Source organism: Plecotus auritus (genome assembly GCF_963455305.1).
Source record: "Plecotus auritus genome assembly, chromosome: X".
In the NCBI taxonomy this organism is placed as follows: domain Eukaryota; kingdom Metazoa; phylum Chordata; class Mammalia; order Chiroptera; family Vespertilionidae; genus Plecotus; species Plecotus auritus.
In genome coordinates, this window is record NC_137784.1 from 62,027,108 (window position 1) to 62,053,835 (window position 26,728).

Sequence of the window (26,728 nt, forward strand, 5' to 3'; positions counted from 1 at the left end):
CAAAATCATTTTGGAAAACTTGGCACCATCTTGTGAAATTGCCATACATACCCTGTGACCCAGCAATTTTATTTCTAGGTATAACCCCTAGAGAAATTCTTTTGCATGTGAACCAGGAACTCTTCTTAGGAGCATGTTTCATAACACAAAAATACTGGAATAAACTAATTGTTCACTGATTGGAAAATAGATGCATTTTAAAATTTGATACATTTAAAATTTGAAACTATAAAGCAAGGTAATCTCAAAAGTCAGGCTAGTGCTTTTTTCTAATGGAGAGATAGGGATGGAATAAGGTACGAACATACAGAATGGGGCAAAAGTAGGTTTACAGCAGTTCATATGGAAAACAATACAAAAATAAATAAATAATAATATGAATAAACTCTGTGTTTTACGTACTCACAAATGTAAACCTCCTTTTCTCCCATCCTGTATAATAGATGCACTGGCATTATTTATGTTGTAGATATTGAATTAGGTGATTGGCTCATCAAGGTTCACTTATTATTCTTTATAAATTATCTAAATGAAGTACAGGTTTTTCCACATATGTAATGTCAGATATTATATAATGATATTATTTGCTCACAATTTTTTAAATTAAATTTATTGTAGTAACATTGGTCAACATGAACATATAGGTTTCAGGTGTGGGTTTCCATGTTACAAGATTTGTATATTTCACTGTGTGCCCACCACCCAAAGTTAAATCTTCTCCTATCACCATACACTAGGCCCCCTTCACCTCCCCCACCTTCTTCCCTCTGGTAACTACCACACTACTGTTTGTGTTCATAAGTTTCAATTTTATATCCCATATATGAGTGAAATCATATAGTTCTTAGCTTTTCCTGCCTGAATTATTTCACTTAGAATAATATTCCCAAGGTCCATCCACGTTGTTGCAAATGGCACTATTTTATCCTTTCTGATGGCTCAGTTGTATTCCATTGTGTATATGCACCACATCTTCTTTATACAGTCCTCTATCATGGGATACTTTGGTTGTTTCCCTGCTTTGGCCATTGAGAATAATGCTGTAATGAACATAGGAGTGCATATATCTTTGTGAATACATGATTTCGATTTTTTTTTTTTTTGTATATACCAAGGAGAGGGATTGGTGAGTTGTATGGTAGCTCTATTATGATTTTTTTTAAAAAAAATTATCTTTATTGTTAAAAGTGTTACAGATGTCAGTTTTGGTTGTTTGTGTGTCTTTTTTCCCATTAACCCCCTCTACCTGCCCCTTCCAGGTCTTCGCCACTCTATTGTCTGTGTCCATGGATTATGCATATATGCATATAAGTTCCCTGGTTAATCACTCTCCTCTCACTTCCCATCCCCAACTTCCCTCTGAAATTCTATTCTGGTTATATTTTATTAATCAGTTTTTGTTCATTAGATTCCACATATGAGTGAGATCATGTGATACTTGTCTTTCTCTGATTGGCTTATTTCGCTTAACATAATACTCTCCAAGTCCATCCATGCTGTTGCAAATGGTCAGCGTTCTTTCTTTTTTACAGCTGTGCAGTATTCCACTGTGTAAATGTATCACAGCTTTTTTTTTATCCACTCATCTACTGATTGTATATTGTGCTGCTATGAACATTGGGGTGCATATATTCTTTCTGATTGGTGTTTAAGGTTTCTTAGGATATATTCCTAGAAGTGGGATCATTGGGCCAATAGGAGTTCCATTTTTAATTTATTGAGGAAACTCCATACTTACAAACTCCATACTTAGGATTTCTTTTTTCCACAACCTCTCCAACACTTATTTGTTTTCCATAGTAGCTGCACCAGTCTGCATTCCCATCAACAGTGTACTAAGGATCCCTTTTATCCACATCCTCGCCAGCACCTGTCATTTGTTGATTTATGGTTGATAGCCATTCTGACAGGTGTCAGGTGATACCTCATTGTTGTTTTAATTTGAATCTCTTTGATGATTAGTGACTTTGAGCATTTTTCCATATGTCTCTTGGCCTTCTGTATGTCCATGTTGTAGAAGTATCTATTTAGGTCATTTGCCCATTTTTTAAATTGGATTGTTTGTTTTCCTTTTGTTAAGTTGTATAAGTGCCATATATATTTTGGAAATTAACCCCTTGTCAGATGTATTATTGGTAAATATGTTCTTCCATACAGTGGGCTCCCTTTCCATTTTGTTGATGGTTTCTTTTGCTGTGCAAAATATTTTTATTTTGATGTAGTGCCATTTGTTTATTTTCTCCTTAGTTTCCTTTGCCATAGGGAATGATTTGTAAACATATTGCTATGAGAGATGTATGAGATTTTGCTTCCTATGGTTTCTTTTATGATTTTTATGGTTTCACGATGTAAATTTAAGTCTTATCCATTGTGAGTTTATTTTTGTGCATGATGTTAGTTGGTGGTCTAGTTTCTTTTTTTTTTTTTCAGGTACCTACCCAATTTTCCCAGCACCATTTATTGAAGAGACTGTCTTTACTGCATTGTATGCTCTTGTCTCCTTTCTCAAATACTAGTTGAGCATAATGGCTTGGCTCGATTTCTGGGTTCTCTGTTCTATTCCATTGGTATATGTGCCTGTTCTTGTGCCTGTACCAGGCTATTTTAAGTACAGTGGTTTTATAGTATAACTTGATATCTGATATTGTGTTTCCTCCAACTATATTCTTCGTTCTCAAGGTTGCTATGGCAAATGGGGTCTTTTTTGTTTCCATATAAATTTTGGAGGTTTTTTTCTAGATCTGTGAAATATGCTGTTGGTATTTTAATAGGGATTGCATTTAATCTATAGGCTGCTCTGGGTAGTATGGACATTTTAATGATGTTAATTCTACCAATCTATGAACACAGTATATTCTTCCACTTGTTTATATCTTCAAATATTGCTTTTTTCAATGTCCTGTAGTTTTTTGGTCACAGGTCTTTTACCTCCTTAGTTAAGTTTATCCCTAAGTATCTCAATATTTGTTGCAATGGTTAATGGGATTGAATTTTTTAGTTTCTCTTTCTGAGAGTTCATTTATTATGTATAAAAATGCCATAGATTTCTGGATGTGAATTTTGTATCCTGCTACATTGCTGAATTCATTTATTAAATCTACTAGTTTTTTGATGCAGCCTTTAGGTTTTTCTATATACAATATCATGTAATCTGTGAATAATGACAGTTTTACTCTCTCCTTCCCAATTTGGATGCCTTTTCATTTTTCTTCTTGTCTGATTGCTATGGCTAGGACATTCAGTCCTATGTTGAGGAAAAGTAGTGAAAGTGGACATCCCTGTCTTGCTTCTGTTCTTAGGGGAAATGGTTTTAGTTTTTGCCCATTGAATATGAATACACACACACACACACACACACACACACACACACACACACACACTGAGTGGCCAGATTATTATGACCACCTGATGTTTGTGGGCAAATTAGCCGTATACTGCATCGTATGGGATATGGAAGCTGAAGGCCTGTTCGAACACCTTTGCTGTTTGCAGTTACCAAAATAAAACGTCTCCAATTTGCACAGGAACATAAGGATTAGACAGTTGAGCATTGGAAAAAAGTCATGTGGTCTGATGAATCACGTTTCCAGTTGCATCATGCAGATGGCAGAGTGAGAATTTCACGGAACCAGCATGAATGCATGCACCCCACATGCATGAGTACAACCCTTCAAGCTGGTGGGGGCAGTGTTATGGTTTGGGGCATGTTTTCCTGGCATGATTTGGGCCCTTTAATTCATGTGGTACAACGTCTGAATAGCACAACATACCTAAGTATCATTGCTGATCAAGTTCATTCTATCATGTTGATGGTGTATCCCAATAGAGATGGCTTCTTCCAACAAGACAATGTGCCATGCCACGGTGCTCGTATTGTGCAGGAGTGGTTTCAAGAACACCAGGGAGACTTTACCTTGCTTAGGTGACCCCCACAATCACCAGATCTCAATCCAATTGAGCATTTGTGGGATGAAGTTAAAAGAGCCATCAAGCAGTTGGTTCCACAACCATCAAATCTCACAGAACTGGACAGTGCTATTCATCAGGCATGGTGTCAGATCCCTCACATCACCTTTCAACATGTCGTGGAGTCAATGCCAAGAAGAATCACCGCAGTATTGAAGGCAAAAGGTGGCCCAACGAAGTACTGATGGAGTGGTCATAATAATCTGGCCACTCAGTGTGTGTGTGTGTGTGTGTGTGTGTGTGTGTGTGTGTGTGTGTGTGTGTATGTGTTGATTTCAGGGAGAAAGGGAGAGGGAGAGAGAAAAATCAATGATAATAGATTTAAAATGGCGGCAGAGTAAGTGGATACTCATGGACATGCTCCCAGGAACAAACTGTAATTACAACTAAAATACAGCAAAACCAATCTGAATAATCAACGGATGACTCACTGGAGAGAACCCTGATATACTAGGACTGAAAGTGGAGACTGCATAGATACTGGTAGGAGGGGCAGAAGTGTGAAAGAGCTGGCCAGGCTCCCACATACAGCAACCAAAGTTCCAGGAGAGATAGTTCAGCTGTAGGGGGTTGCCACTAATATCTCTAGTATCTTATTCTCAAGCTGGGACCCCCAGGAGAAAGCACCAGAACTGAGAAGGGGACCCACATAACATCTGGCTGTGAAAAGCAGCAGGGTTGCTATCTGCCAGACAGAGACAGCTGGAAATACATGCACCCTCTTAAAAGGCCAACACACAAAATTCCCTGTGGAGCCACCCACCTTGTCTTTTGGCAGAGGGAAAGAAGAATGGACTGGAACTGTGTGAGCAGAAACCAGGATTGGGGATTCAGGGTTTAGAGTTCAGAAGGCAGACACCACTGGTTTTCTGTGCCTGGTCATACCCTCACGCAGTGGAGGACATTTTTCCCACACAGACATTTGCTATACAGGCGGCCTTGTCTGGGAGGAAGACAATTGACCCACCCTATTGGAAAACAACTTGTGCTGAGGCCACTTAAGAGAATAAAAATAATTAGCCTCCAGGCAGAAGCAACTGCCCCACTCTGTTGGGAAAAAAACCTCTCCCCACACCTGAGGATGATTGCCTGGCGGTAATTCAAGTCAGAATCCTATCTGTCGGTAGGCAGAGGTGGTCTCTGGAGGTTTTGAGACTTTGCCCTATCTAATTAGTCAAAAATAGCATTTGACACTGTCCTACAATAGAGATTGAGAGTCGTAGCAGACCTACCTAATACATAGTCATAAACCCAAACAGAAAGCCAAAATGAGGAGATAAAGAAACAACCCCCAAATAAAAGGACAAGAGAATTCTCCAGAAGAGGTAAATTAAGCAGAGATAAGAAACTTATCTGAAATAGAATTCAGAATAATGATGGTAAAGATGCTCAACAACATGACAAAAGATATAGTAACTATGAAAGCAAATAAAAAATGACATAGCACAAGTAAAGAATACATGGTAAGGAATACAGAGCAGATTAGGGGAAACTAATGATCAAATCAGTGAATTAGAAGACATGGTTGAAAAAATCACTCAATCAGAAAACCAAAAAGAAAAAAAAAACAGTTAAAAACAGGAGGACAGCTTAAAGGAGCTGTGGGACAACATGGAATGTAACAATATTAGAATAGCAGCTGTGCCAGAAGAGGCAGAAAGGGAGGAAGGGATAGAGAATGTCTTAGAAGAAATAATTGCAGAAAACTTCCCTAATATGATAAAAGAAAAAGTCACACAATTCAGGAGGCACAGAGAAGCCCAAGCAAGAAGAACCCACGCCCAGACACATCATAATTAAAATGTCAAAAATTAAAGACAAAGAGAGAATCTTAAATGCAGCAAGAGAAAAGAAAAGTGTGACCTGTATACAAAGGAACTCCCATAAAGCTGACTTCCGATTTCTGATCAGAAACTCTACAGGCCAGAAGGGAATGCTCAAGGTAATGGAAAGCAAGGATCTGAAACCAAGATTACTATATCCAGGAAGTCTATTATTCAAAATAGACAGTCAAATAAAGAGCTTCCCTGGCAAAAAAAGGCTACAGGAGTACATCACCACCAAGCCAGCATTACAAGAAATGCTAAAGAGACAGCTGTAATGAGAAGGAGAAACAGAGAGTGAAACCTAGGCATACAGAATTAAAATGGCAACAAATAAGTACTTATTAATAATAACCTACATATAAATTGATTAAATGTTCCAATCAAAAGGCCTAGGGTAGCTGAATGGATACAAAACACACACAGGATGAGAGTGAAGGGATGGAAACAAAATTTTCCATGCAAATGTAAAAGAAAAAAAAAGCTGGAGTAGCAATAATCATATCCAACAAAATATACTTCAAAATGAAGGCCATCAGAAGAGACAACAAAATCCATTGCATAATACTAAAGGGATTGATCCAACAAGAGGATATAACCCTGGTAAACATATGTGCACCCAAGAGAGGAGCACCTAAATATATAAAAATCTTCTAGAAAACTTTATCAGAGAGATCAACAACAATACAGTCATAGTAGGGGACTTTAACACCCCTCTGACTTCACTGGATAGATCTTCCAAACAAAAACTAACAAGGAAACAGTAACTCTAAAGGACACACTGAATCAGCTGGATTTAATTGACATTTATAGAACATATCACCCCAAAGCTGCAGAACATACATTCCTCTCAAGTGCACGTGGATCATTCACAAAGATAGACTACATGTTAGGACAAAAAACAAGTCTCTACAAGTTCAAGGAGATTGAAATCATATCAAACAGCTTCTCAGATCACAGTGGAATGAAATTAGAAATCAACTACAGTAAAAACACTCCAAAACATTCAAACACATGGAGACTAAATAGCATATTATGAAACAACTGGAGGCCCAGTGGTTTCTATGCCAGTCAGCATCAAAAGCTCTGCCTCCTATGCAGCCATTGGCTCCTCACAGCACCCAGATTTGGTTCTGATTGGTCGGTGTCTATGCCAGTCAGCATCAGAAGCTCTGCCTCCTAGGCAGCCATTGGCTCCTCACAGCACCCAGATTTGGTTCTGATTGGTCGGTGTCTATGCCAGTCAGCATCAGAAGCTCTGCCTCCTAGGCAGCCAATGGTTCTTCACAGCACCCAGATTTGGTTCCAATTGGTCGGTTCTTATGCCAATCAACGTCAAAAGCTTTACCTCCTAGGAAGCCATTGGTTCTTCACAGCACCCACATTTGATTCTGATTGGTCAGTTCCTATGCCAGTCAGCATCTCTGGGCCTATCAATGGGGCCTGATCAGAGAGGCAGGGTTGATCAGCAGCCCTAGTGGAGGCCTGGAGAGAAATGGAGGTGTGGCTGCTGGCTAGACTGGGAGAGAAAGAGAGAGGCAAGTGCTGATCAAAAGCTGCCACAGAGGCAATGGATCAGGCCCTGATTCTCACTTCAGGCCTCTCACTGGCCCTGATTTGCAGCCCCCTCAGCATTCAGCAACCCAGTGTTGACTGCAGGACTGACTTCTGGTTAGTTGAACCTTGGTTGTTACTGGTCATTACGACCCAGGGTTTTTATATATTAGGATGACTAGGTTACCAAGAAGATCAAGAAAGAAATAAAAAATTTGTTGGAAACAAATTAAAATGGGCACACAGCAATCCAAAATCTCTGGTACACAGCAAAAGCAGTCCTTAGAGCAGTGGTTCTCAACCTTTCTAATGCCACTACCCTTTAATACAGTTCCTCATGTTGTGGTGACCCCCAACCATAAAATTATTTTCGTTGCTACTTCATAACTGTAATTTTGCCACTGTTAATGAATCATAATGCAAATATCTGTGTTTTCTGATGGTCTTAGGCGACCCACAGGTTGAGAACTGCTAGCAGGGTTGCCTAAGACCATTGGAAAACACAGATATTTACATTATGATTCATAACTTTAGCAAAATTACAGTTATGAAGTAGCAACAAAAATAATTTTATGGTTGGGGGTCACCACAACATGAGGAACTATATTAAAGGGTCATGGCATTAGAAAGGTTGAGAACCACTGCCTTAGAGGGATGTTCCTAGCACCACAGGAAAACCTCAAAAAGAGGAAAAATCAGCAATAAACTATTTAACCCTACAACTTAAAGAAGAAGAAAGATAAGAAATAACTTAAACACTAAAAACAAAAAACAAAACAAACAAACAAAAAAACAATAAAGGAAACCAAGAACTGGATCTTTGAAAGGATAAACAAAATTGATGAAACATTAACCAGACTCATCCTGAAACAAAGAGTGAGGACCCAAATAAATAAAATCAGAAATGAAAGTGGAGAAGTAACCATGGGCTCACAAAGGATTGTAAGAAAATACCATGAACAACTGTATGTAAACAAGCTAGACAATGTGGATGAAATGGAAAAATACAATCTAGAAAAATGCAATCTAGAAAAATACAACCTCCTTTTGGTGCAGAAAGCATGACATCTTGTAGAGGGGAGCAGAGGAGGCCAGGAGTGCTGCCACACCAACATCAGGATTGACCTCGGGCAGCACCCCTAGACCTGTGTAGGGAGCCACTTGCCAGCCCTAACCCATGTGGAACCACCACTGTGCCCCAACATTGAGCACCAAGGTACCACAATGTGGGTCCCAGATATCTTCAGTGAGAGCACATCAGACAGACCTCTGGAGCTGAGCCTCCTATCCAAAGCCCAAACCCAACATCCCAGGATCCCACGCTCTAAGTCCTCACACTGTGAGTGCAAGCCATGGGTTCCCCACTCCATGCTCCATCCCTGATACCAATACAGAACCTCAGTTGGATGTGCCCTACATCCCTGCTGAGACTGAGCCCTATCCAGGCAAGTGCCCTGTCCCTGGCACAGACTGAGTGATCTCTGCTGCCAGCTTAAGCAGAACCCTTGCACGGTGGGTGCCCCACCCCTTACACAGATTGAGCATGCTCAGCCGCCAGCTTTGTGCTCTGCCTGCAGCCTTAGCAGAGCCCTTGCAAGGTGAGCACCCTGCCTCTGGCCCAGCCTGAGTGTGCTCCACTGCCAGCTTTGAGCTCAGCCCCCAGCTTAGGCAGTGTGCTCACAGGGTGAGTGCCCAGCCCCCTGTATAGACTGAGCATCAGCTGACAGAGCCCTCACTGGGCTAGTGCCCTGAACCTTGACAAAGACAGAGTGCACTCCACCGCCAGCACAGATAGACCCTTTGGCCAAGGCACACCCCGATCCAGCACAAACAGAGCTGCAGCCCAGTGTGTGCTACACACCTGGCAGAGACAGAGCCTTGAGATGGTGGGTGCTCTGCCACCAGCACAGGCTATGCCTTCAGCTGGTGCACAACCCACCCCCAGCACAGACAGATCTGTCACCTGGCACACGCCCTACCCAGAGCCCAGGTAAGAGCTGCTGGTGCGACATGGTGTGCCAAACCACAGGTCACAGGTCCACACTGCATATGCACTGCTAGAGGGATATAAGGTACATCTGCCATAAGGGCTGAAGCAGCACAGCCAACTGCATGCCAGATGGCTCTGGGCCCTCACAGAGAGTCACACACTAGGGGTACTATGAACCTGCTCCCACCAACCCCAAGAAACAGATAATTGAGGGACCAGAACTGTGAGAGAAGGGAGTACAACTCAGAGCAGAGACAATAAAGGTGTAAAACTCAAGGCAGACCCAACCCCCAGGGCTGGGGAGTGATGGGCTATTGGACTGCAAGGGGCCTCAACCCCTCAGAAACCAAGCAGGTAGCCCAGGGCCAGGAAGAGACAGCAAAAATGGGGAGACAAAACACACACACACACACACACACACACACACACACACACACAAGAAAGAATAGGAAGTGCCAGAAAAGGAACTAAATGAAATGGAAGCATGCAATATGTAAGAAAAAGTTTCTGAATACAGGTCATACAGTTCATAACCTGGATGGATGAGAAAATCAACAACTTATGTAAGAATTCGGAAGAAATAAAGAATGATATAGCTACAATAAAAACCTCCATGGAAGCTTTCAAAAGTAGACTAGGAGAAGTGGAGGACCAAATTAGTGAATTAGAAGATGGAAGGAAAACACCCAATCTGAACTGCAATTGGAGAAAAATACCAAAGGACAGGAGGAGAGCCTGAGGGTGTTTTGGGACAACATGAAAAGAAGCAACATACGTAAAATAGGGGTGCCAAAAAGACAAGAAAGGAGCAAGGGTTAGAAAGCCTACTGGAAGAAGTAATGTCAGAAAACTTCCCTGATTTAGGGAAGAAAAATATTACACAAATGCAGATGGTCTCAAACAAGATGAACCCTGAAAGACCCACACCAAGACACATCATAATTACGATGTCAAACATTAATGACAAAGAAAATATCTTAAGAGCTGCAAGAGAGTGAAGGAAAGTTATCTACAAGGGATCTCCCATTAGATTATCAAATGATTTCTCAACAGAAACACATTAGGCCAGAAAGGAATGGAAGGAAGTATACAAAGTGATGATGCAAAGCAATGGACTGAATCCAAGAATATTCTATCCAGCAAGGTTATCATTCAAAATTAAAGGGGAAATAAGGAGCTTCACAGACAAAAAAAGGCTAAGGGAGTTTATCACTACCAAGCCAAAAATGAAAGAAATACTAAAGGGACTGTTGTAAAAAGAAGAAAATAAAAGGGGAAGAAGGAAAACAGGCACAAAATATAAAAATGGCTACAAACAAATACCTATCAATCATAACTTAAATGTAAATGGACAAAATACTCTAATCAAAAGGCATTGAGTGGCTGAATGGATTAGAAAACATGACACATATATATGATGTCTACAAGAGACCCATCTCAGAGTAAAAGACTCACCTAGACTGAAAGTGAATAGATGGGAAAATATATTTCAGGCAAATGGAAATGAAAAAAAAAATAGCAGGGGGAACAATGCTTATATCTGACAAAATAGATCTCAAAGTGAAGGCATAGGGAAAGAAGATGGCTGCCAACAAGAAGGCAGACTGCAAGATAGTCTGTGAGTGAGAAAACAAAGGGAGAGTATGTGGTCGCATGGGGAGTGTTTGTTGGTGAGTTGAGGGACAACTATACTCCAGGAGACTGTGGGGGACTCCTGTACGGGGCTCCCATGACTGGGCAGTCCCCACTGCTGCTGGGTTCCCTCCTGGAGCAACCAGCTCGGACGTGGATACCGCACCATCTTGAAGGGGAAAGTGGATGTTATTGGAAACCTGAAAAACCCAGGGAATCTACAAATACGGCATCCACCGGACAACTGCGAGCCCCAGAACACCAGTCCCCAAATGGTGCAATCAGGTTGATTCAGAGGAGTTCTACACTCCCTCACAGAAAGGTCAGATTTTGCCTGGGATAAGGTGAGGTCTGTCGTCCCGGCAGGAGAGAGAAACACGCACTGCGGGAGCTGGAAAACCTGGGGAAGTCTGCACCTAGAAAAATCTGTGGCTGTTGGGGCTGGCGTGATCTGTGAATGTCGAAAGGTGTCCACAGAGCTGCTAACAGAAGGGAAGTCTAAAACGCAACCCATTTTTATCTGGGCACAAAAGGACAGCCTAAAATTTTAAAAGTGTGCTGACTGCTTAGACCCAAGGGGGATAAAAAGCATGCACAGACTTGCATGCAGCCCCGGAGTTCGCACACTTACTCTGGATCTGTCCATTTTTTATCCCCCTCTTTAAATCATTGCTTCTGATTATTAAGCCCAATACATAGGATCACCCAATTGGGGACACTCTAAGAGACTGCAGGGGAAAGTTGTTTTCCTGGAACCTGGGGATCAGAGTGGGGAATAACCATCAGAGAACCAGCTCTGGGGCAACCCACTCCCACAAACCGGTATTAAGTGCCACAGGGAAAACAAAATCTAAACAGTAGCTAGAGAAGACCTATAGACCCAGAGGTCAATCCAGAAACACTGCCACCCAGGGGTTGAATCAAAAATTGACTCTTGTGTAAACACAAATAAAGGAATATAAGAAATAAAGACGTACTGTCTGCTTAAAAATCAGGACTAGCTTACAACACTGAGGAGCAGTGGAATGCAGGGAACTTCAATTCTGTCCTGACTAGGAAAAAGGCGTGCCAAACAGAACAGTAGAGGATGCGAATAACCTTCAGTACAGCACAATTTTATTTTTTACATCTTTTACTTAAGAAACTAATTTTTTTCTTTTTTTCCTCATTTGATTTTACCTTTTTGATTATTACATTTTTATTTTCAATCAATATTATTACTACTACTATTTTACCTTTTTTTTAAAAAGGGTCAATTTATTTTCTCTTTATTTTACTTTGGGATTAGTGTTCTACATTCTATTTTCATCTTCCCTTTAGCATCATTTTACTCTATCTCAATGTTACCTTTATGACAACACTCTCTTGCTCACTCTTCCTCTTTTGTTGTCCTGTTTCTCTTACCCTATTCCTGCTTTAGATTTTCCCTATTCCTTCTTTTTACCCCCTATTAAAATTTCACCCTACTTATATATCTAATTTCCAATCCCCTGATCCAAGTCCATACACACCTCTCTCTTCTCTTTCTTCACAATCCAAAATTTTTTTTTCTCTTTGTCCTTTTGTTGTTGTTTGCTTGATTGTTGATTATATTGACTTTTTATGATTGTTTGTGAGACTGTTTTTCTTTCATTTTTTGCTTCTGTTTTCCCTCGCTTTGCTTAATATTAGTTGTTGTTTGTAGTTTGCATTCATCTCCAGGTACTTGTTGCTGGCATTTGTTGGGATTAGTGGCTGTTCTATTGGAGTTTTCTCCCCATATATATAGTTTGTTGCCCTCTTCTTACATATTATCTTTCTTTTCTATCTTACTTTTATTTCCTTTTCCAAATTTCATTCTTGCACTCCTTTTTTTTCTCTCTTCTTTCTCTCTTATCCTCTAATTCACCTTTCTCTGGTGGTCACCTTTATTTGGGGTTATTAATATCGTGAATACATTTGTGTTCAGTGCCTTGTGCATTGTACCTTGTTGTGTTGTATTTTGTGCATTTAAATCAAAGCAGGAGAGAGAGAACTACATAACAAGACACACGGTGAAGAGCGATCATGGGGAGACAAAGAAATTGCCCACTTATGAAAGAAAAGCAGGTATCACCAGAAAAGGAAGTAAACAAAATGGAGGCAAGCAACCTGTCAGAGAAAGAATTCAGAGAAATCCTCAAAAGGTGGATGAAAAGAATGAAGACAAATTCGACAATATGTGTAAGAACCAAGAGGAAATGAAGAAGAACCAAGAAGCAATGAAAAATGACATTGCTGCTGTAAAGAACTCCATAGGAAGCATCAACAGTAGACTAGAAGAAGCAGAGGACCGCATCAGTGAGGTAGAAGAAAGGGTAGGAAAAAATAACCAAGAAGAGGAGCTTCTAGGAAAAAAAAAAGCAGGAGGAAAGTCTAAGGGAACTTTGGGACATCAGAAAACAAAATAAGATCTGCATAATAGGTGTGCCAGAAGGAGAAGAAACCGAGCAAGGAATAAAAAACCTGTCTGAAGAAATAATGACAAAAAACTTCCCGGATACAGAAAAGAAAAAACCCACAAAAAACCAAGAAGCTCATGGAGTCCCAAGCAAAATGAATCCCAAAAGACGGACACTAAGGCACATTATAATTAAACTAGAGGCCCAGTGCAAGAAATTCGTGCACCTGGGGTTCCCTCAGCCCAGCCTCCACCCGCTCCAATCTGGGACCCCTACCAGGATCAGTCATAAACAGGCATTTGGACAGCCCTCTCACAATCTAAGACTGCTGGCTCCCAACTGCTCACCTGACTGCCTTCCTGATTGCCCCTAAACACTTCTGCCTGCCAGTCTGATCACCCCCTAACCACTACCCTACCAGCCTAATTAATGCCTAACTGCTCCCCTGCAGGCCTGGTCCCCCCCAACTGCTCTTCTCTGCAGGCCTGGGTCCTCCACAACTGCCCTTCTCTGCAGGACTGGTCGCCCCCAACTTCCCTCCTCTGCCGGCCTGGTCACCCCTAACTGCCCTCCCCTGCAGGCTTGTTTGCCCCCAACTGCCCTCCCTTGCAGGCCTGGTCCCTTCCAACAGCCCGCCCCTGCTGACCATCTTATGGTGGCCATCTTGTCTCCACATGGGGGCAGGATCTTTGACTATATAGGGGCAGCCTTCTTGTGTGTTGGAGTGACAGTCAATTTCCATATTACACTTTTATTAGATAGGATAGAGGCGTGGTGCATGGGTGGGGCCGACTGATTTGCCCTAACGGGTGTGCCGGATCAGGGTGAGGGTTCCCTTGGAGCATGAGGTGGCCTAGGCGAGGCGCCTGTGGTGGTTTGCAGGCCGGCCATGCCCCCTGGTGACCCAAGCGGAGGCCCTTGTATCTGGAATTTATTTATCTTCTATAATTGAAACTTTAAAGCCTGGAGCGGAGCCAAGCCTCCTGCTCGCTCCATGGCCACAGCCATTTTTGTTGGGATTTATTTACCTTCTATAATTGGGACTTTGTAGCTTTGAGTGGAGGCCTGGGCCAGCCAGGGTGTGTGGAAAGCTTGGCTTCCTCCATTGCTGGGGAAACCCAAGCCTGCTGCTTTCTCTGTGGAGCCATCTTGGTTGCGGTTAATTTGCATAATCTCTCCTGATTGGCAGGTGGGCGTGTCTTGTGGTTGTAGCGGAGTTATGGTTAATTTGCATATTACTCTTTTATTAGATAGGATTGGCAAACACCAACAACAAAGCAAGTATCTTAAAAGCAGCCAGAGAGAGACAGAAAGTTACCTACAAAGGATCTCCCATCAGACTAGTGACTGATTTCTCAACAGAAACACATCAGGCCAGAAGGGAATGGAATGAAATATACAAAGTCATGCAAAGGAAGGGTCTGACTCCAAGAATACTGTACCCAGCAATGCTATCAATCAAAATTGAAGGTGAAATAAGGAGCTTCACAGACAAAAAAGGACTAAGAGAGTTTGTTACCACCAAATCAGCAAAGAAAGAAATTCTAAAGGGTCTGCTGTAAAAAAAAAAAAAAAAAAAAAAAAAAAAAGGAAAGAAAGAAATAGGAAGCGAAGAAGGAACACACGGGTAAAGAATAAAAATGGCGACAAACAAGTACCTATCAATAATAACTTTAAATGTAAATGGATTAAATGCCCCAATCACAAGACATAGGTTAACAGACTGGATAAGAAAAGATGACCCATATATCTGCTGTCTGCAAGAAACCCACATCAGAAAAAAAGAAGCCTACGCAATGAGGGTGAAGAGATGGAAAAAGTTTTTTTAGGTGAATGGAAATGAAAAAAAAGCTGGGGTAGCTATACTTATAACTGACTAATTAGATCTCAAAGTGAAGGACATAAAAGAGATAATGAAGGCCACTTCATAATACTAAAGGGATTGAAAGAACAAGAAGAAATAACTCTGGTAAACATATATGCACCCAATACAGGAGCAACCGAATACAAAAAGAAACTTTTGGAAGATATCAAGAGAGAGATTGAAAGCAATACACTCATAGTAGAGGATTTTAATACCCCACTATCACCATTCGACAAATCCTCTATCAAAAAATCAGCAAAGAAACCTTAATCCTAAATAACTCACAAGATCAGATGGAATTAACTGACATGTTCATAATATTTCACCTCAAAGCCACAGAATATACATTCTTCTCAAGTGCACATGGGTCGTTTTCAAAGGGAGACCATATATTGGGTCACAGAAAAAGTCTCTTAAAATTCAAGATGATAGAAATCATATGAAGCATCTTCTCAGATCACAGTGGCATAAAACTGGAAATCAATTACAATAAAAACAATCCAAAAAAGTCAAACACCTGGAGGCTAAATAGCATGCTATTAAACAATAACTGCGTCACCAGACAGATCAAAGAAGAAATAAAAAACATCATGACAAGAAACAACAATGAAAAGTCAACAATCCTAAATCTATGGGACACAGCGAAAGCAGTCTTGAGAGGGAAGTTCATACCTCTACAAGCCTACTGCAAAACACAAGAAACAATGGTAATAAATTACCTTACCCTACAAAACAAAGAGTTAGAAAGGGATCAATAAGAAAAATCTAGTGTAAGCAGAAGGAAGGAAATAATAAAGATCAGAATGAACATAAACTACATAGAGACCAAAAACACAATACAAAAGATGAACAAAACTAAGAGCTGGTTCTTTGAAAGGATAAAGAAGATTTATGAACCTCTAGCCAGGCTCACCAAGAAGCAAAGAGAGAACAACCAAATAAACAAAATCAGAAATAAAAGAGGAGAAATAACAGCAATAGAAACAGACCACACCGAAATACAAAGGATTGTTAAAAATACTATGAACAACTCCATTCCAACAAACTGGACAACCTGGAGAAAATGGACATATTCCTAGAAAAATACAACGTTCCGAAACTCAGTCAGGAAGAATCCAAACATCTAAATAGGCCAATAACAATGGAAGAAATTGAAGCAATCATCAAAAAGCTTCCAGCAAACAAAAGCCCAGTGCCAGACGGTTTCACAGGGGAGTTTTACCAAACATTCAAGGAAGAACTAAAACCTATACTCCTCAGATTATTCCAAAAAATTTAAGAGGAAGGAACACTTCCAAGCTCTTTCTATGAAGCCAGCATCACCCTAATACCAAAACCAGATAAAGACAACACAATGAAAGAGAATTACAGGCTAATATCTCTCATGAACATAGATACCAAAATCCTCATCAAAATTATAGCAAATCGTATCCAGCAGTACTTCAGAAAGATCATATACCATGACGAAGTAGGATTTACCCCAGGGATGCAAGGAAGGAACAATATCCGCAAATCAATAAATGTGATACATCACATAAACAAATTGAGAGATAAAAACCACATAGTCAAATCAATTGTAGCAGAAAAAGCATGTGACAAAATCCAACACCCTTTCTTGATAAAAACTCTCAGCAAGGTGGGAATAGAAGGATCATACCTCAACATAATAAAAACCATATATGATAAACCCACAGCCAACATCATACTCAATGGGCAAAAACTGAAACCATTTCCCCTAAGAACAGGAACAAGACAGGGAGCCCACTCTCACCACTCCTGTTCGACATAGTACTGGAAGTATTAGCCATTGCAATTAGACAAAAAGAAATAAAAGGCATCCAAATTGGAAAAGAAGAAGTAAAACTGTCCTTATTTGCAGATGACATGATATTGTACATAAAAAACCCAAAAGACTCCACAAGAAATATTAGACTTAATAAATGAATTTGGCAATGTAGCAGGATACAAAATTAACACCAAGAAATCTATGGCATTTTCATACACCAGTAGTGAACTTACAGAAAGAGAGACTAAAAAAGCAATCCCATTTACCATCACACCAAAAAAATTAAGATACCCAGGAATAAACTTAACTAAGGTGGTAAAAGACCTATACAGGAAAACTACAGGACACTGTAAAAAGAGATAGAGGAAGATGTAAACAGGTGGAAGAACATACCATGTTCATGGATTGGTAGAATCAACATCATTAAAATGTCCATACTACCCAAAGCAATCTATAGATTCAATGCATTCCCTATAAAATTACCAACGGCATATTTCACAGACCTAGAAAGAACTCTCCAAAAATTCATCCAGAATAAAAAAAGACCCCAAATAGCTACAGCAATCCTGTGAAAGAAGAATAAAGTAGGTGGGATCTCAATACCAGATTTCAAGCAGTATTACAAGGCCATTTTACTCAAAACAGCCCAGTACTGGCACAAGAACAGACATATAGACCAATAGAGTATAATAGAGAACCCAGATATCGACCCAAACCACTATGCTCAATTAAGATTTGACAAAGGAGGCATGAACATACAATGGAATCAAGACAGTCTCTTCAATAAAAGGTGTTGGGAATGTTGGACAGATACATGCAAAAAATGAAACTAAACCACCACGTTACACCAAACACAAAAATAAACTGAAAATGGATAAAGTACTTAAATGTAAGACAGGAAACCATAAAAATACTAGAGGAATCCACAGGCAGAGTAATCTCAGACATATGCCGAAGCAATATCTTCATTGATATTGCTCCTAGGGCAATGGAAACTAAAGAGAAAATAAACAAATGGGATTACATCAAAATAAAAAGCTTTTGCACAGCAAAAGAAACCATCAACAAAACAACAAGAAAGCCCACTGTATGGGAGAACATAGTTGCAAATGTTATCACTGATAAAGGTTTAATCTCCAACATCTACAGGCAACTTATACAACTTAATAAAAGGAAGATAAATGATCCAATAAAAAAATGGGCAACGGACCTAAATAGAATCTTTTCGAAAGAAGACAGAAGGAAGGCCAAGAGACACATGAAAACATGCTCAAAGTCACTAATTATCCAAGAGATGCAAATCAAAACCGCAATGCGGTACCATCTCACACCTGTCATAATGGCAATCATCAACAAATCAACAAACGACAAGTGCTGGCGAGGATGTGGAGAAAAAGGACCCTCGTGCACTGCTGTTCGGAATGCAGAATGGTGCAGCCACTGTTGAGAACCTTATGGAGTTTCATCAAAAAACTAAAAATGGAACTTCCATTTGACCCAGTTATCCCACTTGTAGGAATATATCCCAAGAAACCAGAAACACCAATCAGAAAAGATATATGCACCTCTAGGTTCATAGCAGCACAATTCACCATAGCTAAGTTTAGGCAACAGCCTAAATGCCCATCAGTATATGAGTGGATTAGAAAACTATGGTACATTACACAATGGAATACTATGCTGCTATAAAAAAGAAGGAATTCTTACCATTTGCAGCAGCATCGATGGACCAGAAGAGCATTATGTTAAGTGAAATAAGCCAGGCAATGATAGAAAAATACCACATGATCTCACTCATTTATGGAGAATAAGGAACATTATAACCTGATGAATAAAAAGATAGATACAGAGGCAGTAAAGCACCAAACAGACTGTCAAATTACAGTGGGAAGGCTGGGGAGTGTTTGGGTGGGAGGGAAATAGATCAAACAAAGGACTTGTATGCATGAATATAAGCACACCAATGGACACAAGACACTGGGGGGTGGGATGAGGGTATGCGACAGTGGGTAGGGGAGGCTGGGGAAGTTCAATGGGAAAAAAAGGAGATATATGTACTAATATATGTAATACTTTAAACAATAAAAAAATAAAATGGAAAAAAAAGTATCTTCTCAGACCACAATGGCATAATATTAGAAATCATCTACAATGAAAATAATAAAAACATTTCAAACACTTGTAGGCTTTATAGAATGCCATTAAACAATGATTGGGCTAAGAAAGAGATCAAAGAAGAAATTAAAAACATCCTGGAAATGAATGACAATGAAAACACAACAATCCAAAACCTATGGGACATAGTGAAAGCAGTCTTGAGAGAGAAGTTCATAGTATTACAGTCCTTACTCAAAAAACAAAAAAAGGGTTATAAATTATCTAACTCTACAACTTAAAAAAATAGAAATACAGGAATAAGAAAATCTCAGAGTGAACAGAAGGAAGGAGATAATAATGATCAGAGCAGAAAGAAATGACATAGAGACAAAAAACCACAAAAACAAACAACAACATTCAAAAGATCAATGAAACCAAGAACTGGTTCTTTGAATGCATAAACAAGATAGATGAACCTCTAGCCAGGCTCACCAAGAAGAAAAGAGAGAGGACCCAAATAAACAAAATCAGAAATGAAGGAGGCGAAATAACAACAGACCCCACAGAAATACAAAGGATTGTAAAAAAAACCGATGAACAACTCATTTCCAACAAACTAGACAACCTAGAGGAAATGGATATATTTCTAGAAAAATACCGCCTTCCAAAACTCAATGAAGAAGAATAAAAAAATCTCAACAGGCTTTTAACTAAGGAGGAAATAAATACAGTCATCAAAAAGCTCCCAGAAAAGAAAAGCCCAGGGCCAGAGGGCTTCACAGGGGAGTTTTACCAAACATCCAAAGATAACTAAAACCTTTCCTTCTCAGACTAGGTCATGTGCTTCCATGTGGGGGCAGCTGGGGAGAAGTAAATGGTGATAAAAGGAGACTTATATAATACTTTTAACAATAAAGAATTAAATACAATCTCCCAAAACCGAAACTGGAAGAATCAGAAAACCTGAATAGGCCAATACCAACTGATGAAATAGAAACAGTAATAAAAAAACTTCCAGCAAACAAAAGTCCGGGTCCAGATGGCTTCCCCAGGGAATTTTACCAAAAATTCAAAGCAAAACTAACACCTATACTTCTCAAACTATTTATAAAAATCCAAGAGGAAAGAAGACTTTCAGACTCTTTTTTATGAGGCCAGCATTATCCTAATTCCAAAATCAGATAAAGATACTACAAATAAAGAGAATTATAGGCCAGTATCTTTGATGAACATAGATGCTAAAATCCTCAACAAAATATTAGCAAATCAAATCCAGCAATAAAATAGATCATACACCATGACCACGTCGGATTTATTCCAGGGATGTCAGGCTGGTACAATATTCGCAAATCAATAAATGTGATACATCGCATAAACAATTTGAAAAAAAAATAATCACATGATCATATCAATAGACTCAGAAAAATCATTCAACAAAACCCAACATGCTCTTTTGATAAAACTCTTAGCAAAATGAAAATAGAGGGAGCATATTTCAACATGATAAAAGCCATATATGACAAACCTAAAGCAAACATCATACTCAGTGGGCAAAAACTATAAGCATTTCCCCTAACAACAGGACCAAGAAAGGGATGTTCACCACTCTTATTTCAACACTAGAGACCCGGTGCACAAAATTCGGCACAGGGGTGGGTGTGTCCCTCAGCCCAGCCTGCACCCTCTCCAATCTGGGACCACTCAAGGGATGTCCGACTGCCCGTTTAGGCCCAATCCCATTAGGATCAGGTCTAAACGGGCAGTCGGACATCCCTCTCACAATCCAGGACTGCTGACTCCCAACTGCTCGCCTGCCTGCCTTCCTGATTGCCCCTAACTGCTTCTGCCAGTCTGCTTGATCACCCCCTAACCACTCCCCTGCCAGCTTGATTGATGCCTAACTGCTCCCCTGCCAGCCTGCTTGCCCCTAACTGCCCTCCCCTGCAGGCCTGGGTTCCCCCAAACTTCCCTTCCCTGCAGGCCTGGTCACTCCCAACTGCCCTCCTCTGCTGGCCTGGTCACCCCTAAATGCCCTCCTCTGTAGGCTTGATCGCCCCCAACTGCCCTCCCTTGCAGGCCTGGTCCCTTTCAACTGCCCTCCCCTGCTGGCCATCTTGTGGTGGCCATCTTGTGTCCACATGGGGGCAGCCATCTTTGACCACATGGGGTAGGCATCTTGTGTGTTGGAGTGACAGTCAATTTGCATATTATTATTTTATTAGATAGGATAGAGGCCTGGTGCATGGATGGGGACAGCTGGCCTTCCCTGAAGGGTGTCCTGGATCAGAGTGGGGGTTCCCTTGGGGCATGGGGCGGCCTGGGTGAGGGGCCTGTGGTGGTTTGCATGCTGGCCATGCCCCCCGGCAACCCAAGTGGAGGCCCTGGTATCTGGGATTTACTTATCTTCTATAATTGCAACTTTGTAGCCTTGAGCGGAGGCCAGGGCCAGCCAGGAAGCTTGGCTTCCTCCATCGCCGGGGGCAACCCAAGTCTCCTGTTCTCTCCAGCTCCGTGGTTGCCACCATTTTTGTTGGGATTTATTTATCTTCTATAATTGAAACTTTGGAGCCTTGAGCGGAGGCCAGGGCCAGCCAGAGGGGGCGGGAAGCTTGGCTTCCTCCATTGCCAGGGTAACCCAAGCCTTCTGCTTGCTCCGTCGCCACATCCATCTTTGTTGGGTTAATTTGCATACTCGCTCCTGATTGGCTGGTGGGCATGGCTTGTGGACGTAACAGAGGTATGGTCAATTTGCATGTTTCTCTTTTATTAGTGTAGATAGTACTGGATATCCTAGCCACAGTGATCAGGTAAGAAGGAGAAATAAAAGGCATCCCAATTGGAAAGAAGGAAGTAAAACTCTCATTATTTGCAGATGACATGATATTGTACATACAAAACCCTAAAGACTATCAATACACTACTAGATTTAATAAATGAATTTGGCAATGTAGTAGGATACAAAATCAACACCCAATAATCAATGGCTTTTTTATACACCAATAATTAATTCTCAGAAAGAGAACCTAAACAAAAAATCCCATTTACCATTGCAATAAAAATTAAGATACTTAGGGATAAACTTTACCAAGGAGTCAAAAGACCTGTACTCAGAAAACTACAGGACATTGAAAAAAGAGATAGAAGGATATGTAAACAAGTGGAAGAATATACCATGTTATGGATTGGTAGCATCAACATCATTAAAATGGCCATACCCCCCAAGGCAATCTACAGATTCAATGCAATCCCTATTATAATACCAATGACATATTTCACAGAGCTAGAACAAACACTCCAAATTTTATAGAGAATCAAAAAAAGACCCCAAATTGCAGGAGCAATCTTGAGACAGAAAAACAAAGTTGGAGGAATCCCAATACCAGATATCCAGCGATGCTACAAAGCCACCATAATGAAAACTGGCACATCAATAGGCATACAGATCAATGGAACAGAAGAGAAAACTCAAAAATCGACCCATGTCATTATGCTCAATTAATATTTGACAAAGTAGGCAAGCGCATACAATAGAGTCAAGATAGTCTCTTTAATAAATAGTATTGGAAAAATTGGACAGATACATGCAACAAAATGAAACCAGAGCACTAACTTATACCATACACAAGAATAAACTCAAAATGGATAAAAGACTTAAATGTAAGTCGTGAAACCATAAAAATCCTAGAAGAAACCATAGGCAGCAAAATCTTAGATATCTTTCATAGCAATATGTTTACAGAAACATCCCCTAAGGCAAAGAAAACTAAGGATAAAATGAACTACATTAAAATTAAAACCTTCTTCACAGCAAAAGAAACCATTAAGAAAATGAAAAGGGAGCCCACTGTATGGGCGAACATATTTGTCAATGGTACATCTGATAAAGGATTAATATACAAAATATATAAGGAACTCATACAACTTAACAGAGGTAGACAAACAATCCAATTTAAAAATGAGCAAAGGAACTAAATAGACACTTCTCCAAAGAGGACATACAGAAGGCCAAGAGACATATGAAAAAATGCTCAAAGTCACTGATCATCAGATAAATGCAAATTAAAAGGACAATGAAGTATCACCTCACATATGTTAGAATGGCTACTATCAACCAAAGAACAAATGACAAGTGCTGGCAAGGATGTGGAGAAAAGGGAACCCTAGTACATTGCTGGTGGGAATGCAGACTGGTGCAACTATTATGGAAAATAGTAGGGAGTTTCCTCAAAAAATTAAATATGGAACTGCCATAGACCCAGTGATCCCACTTCTAGGAATATATCCTAAGAAACCCAAAACACCAATCAGAAAGTAGGTATGCACCCCTATGTTCATAGCAGCACAATTTACAATAGCTAAGATCTGGCAACAGCCCAAGTGCCCATCAGTAGATGAGTGGATAAAATAGCTGTGGTCCATTTATATTATGGAATACTATACAGCAGTAAAAAAGAGTAATCTCTTACCCTTTGAGACAGCATGGAGAGACCCAGAGAGTATCATGCTAAGTGAAATAAGTCAGAGAAAGACAAGTGTCACATGATCACGCTCATATGTGGAATCTAAGTAACAAAATATACTATGAATGGTGTGTATCCAGAGACATGGAGCTTGGAACAGAGAGAAATCTCAGAGAGAAGGCGGGGGAGGGTGGGTGGGTTGGAGGTAATCAACCTAAGATCTTTTTTTGTCTTTATTTTTATTATTTTTTAAATTTCTTTATTGATTACGGTGTTACATATGTGTCCTTATTCTCCCATTACCCCCCTTACTCCCCCCCTAATGCCCTCACCCCCCTGTTGTCTGTTTCCAATGGTTAGGCTTATATGCATGCATACAAGTCCTTTGGTTGATCTGTCCCCCTTACCCCCACCCTCTCCTACCTTCCCTCTGAGGTTTAATGGTCTGATCAATGCTTCTCTGTCTCTGGAACTGTTTTTGTTCATCAGTTTATGTTGTTCATTATATTCCATAAATGAATGAGATCATGTGATATTTATCTTTCTCTGCCTGGCTTATTTCACTTAGCATAATGCTCTCCAGTTCCATCCATGCTATCAACCAAAGATCTTGTATGCATATATGTATAACACAGGGACACAGAAAATAAGGTGCTGAAGACCAGGGGCTGGAGGGTGGGGGCGGTCTGGAGGGGATCAATTAGGGGAAAGGGGACATATGTAATACTTTCAACAATAATTATTTAAAAGAAAAGTCAATCATTAATAGGCTGCTCCTGCACGCTCCCTACTGGGGATCAAACCCTCAACTTGCCTCCGCCCACTTGTTGAATGTGTTTCTTTGGTGTTGAGTTTCACGGGTTCTTTATATATTTTGGAAATTAAACCCCTGTTGGAGCTATTGTTTGCAAATATCATCTCCAACCTGGTTGGCTGCCTCCTTGCTTTGTTGTCAGTTTCTTCGCTGTGCAGAAACTTTTTAGTTTGCTATAGTCCCATTCATTTATTTTTGCCTTTACTTCCCTTGCCTTTGGGGTCAAGTTCATAAAATAGACTCTATGGCCAAGGTCCATAAGTTTGGTACCTATGTTTTCTTCTACATATCTTACTGTTTCAAGTCTTATAATTAGTTCTTTGATTCATTTTAAATTCTTTTTTGTATATAGGGACAAACTATAATCCAGTTTCATTCATTTGTATTTGTCCTTCCAATTTTCCCAGCAATATTTACTAAGGTGACTATCTGTATTTTATTGTGTTTTTCTGGCTCCTTTGTTGAAAATTATCTGTCCACATACATGTGGTTTTATAGCAGGGCTCTCTGTTCTGTTCCACTGATCAGAGCTCTGTAGTATAATTGATTATCATAGCTCTGTAGTATAATTTGAAGTCGGGTAGCCTGAAACCTCCAGCTTCATTCTTTTTTTTCTCCGGATTGCTTTAGCTATATGCGGTGTTTTGTGGTTCCATACAAATCTGATGATTTCTTGTTCTATTTCTTTAAAAAATGACATTAGGATTTTGATGGTATTGCATTAAATCTGTATATTGCTTTGTGTTATATAGCCATTTTATCTATGTTGTTTGTTCCAATCCATGAACATGGAATATTTTCTATTTTGTTGTGTCTTTTTCAATCTCTTTTAATAATGCTTTGTAACTTGCAGTATATAGATATAGGGCTTTCACATATGTTGTTTATTCTAGATATTTTATTCTTTTGTTTGCAATTATAAAGTGAACTTTTTTTCATTTCTTTTTCTGGAATTTTGTTGTTAGTATACAGGAAGGCAATGAAATTTGCTCATTGATTTTGCATCCTGCAATGTGACTGTATTTGTTTATTGTTTCTAATAGTTGTTTTTTTCCCCCAGAGTTTTTAGGATTTTCTATATACAGAATCATGTCATCTGATAAAAGTGACAGTTTGACTTATTCCTTCCCTATTTGAATGCCTTTTATTTATTTCTCTTGCCTTATTGCTCTGGCTAGGAATTACAGGACTATGCTGAATAAGAACGGTGAGAGTGGACATCCTTATCTTGTTCCTGATCTTAGAGGAAAAGCTTTCAGTTTTTCACCACTGAGTTTGATATTAGCTGTGGTTTTATCATAGATGGCCTTTACTATGTTGAGGTACTTTTTTTTTTTTTTTGCATTTTGAAGTTATTTATTATATGTTCTTACAAGCTAATATCTTTTTAAAGTATGATACTTTGTAAAACTGTGTAATATGAGAACACGAGAATTCTCGTGATCAGTCCCCAATGGATCCTATATAATAAAGAGGTAAAAGGCAAATTGACCTTTATGCCCTCGTGTCACAAGATGGCTGACCCCATGTAGTCACAAGATGGCCATCTTCACATTGTCCCAAGATGGCCGGCAGGGGAGGGCAGTTGGGGGCGACCAGGCCTGCAGGGGAGGGCAGTTGGGGGTGATCGGGCCAGCAGGGGAGCATTTAGGTGTCAGTTATGCCAGCAAGGGAGCGCTTAGGGGGTGATCAGGCTGGCAGGCAGAAGCCATTAGGGGCAATCAGGAAGGCAGGCAGGCAAATTGTTAGGAGCCAGCAATCCCGGATTGTGAGAGGGCTGTTCAACTGCCGGTTTAGGCATCCCAGATTGGAGAGGGTGTAGCCTGGGCTGAGGGATATCTCCAGTGCACAGATTTCATGCACCAGGCCTCTAGTTTTAACATAATATTCTCTAGGTACCTCCATGATGTCTCAAAGGGTAAGTGATCCTTCTTTTTTGTAGCTGCATAGTATTCCATTGTGTAAATGTGCTTTTTAATTTTTATTTTTTTATTTTTTCTTTATTGATTAAGGTATTACAAATGTGTCCTTGTCCCCCCACTGTTTCTCCATCCCCCTAGTCCTGCCCTCACCCTCACCCCCTGTTGTCTGTGTCCATTGTTTATGCTTATATGCATGCATACAAGTTCTTTGGTTGATCTCTCCCCTTTACCCCCACCCTCCCCTACCTTCCCTCTGAGGTTTGACCATCTGATTGATGCTTCTCTGTCTCTAGATCTGTTTTTGTTCATTGGTTTATGTTGTTCATTATAACCCACAAATGAGTGAGATCATGTGGCATTTATCTTTCTCTGACTGACTTATTTCATTTAGCATAATGCT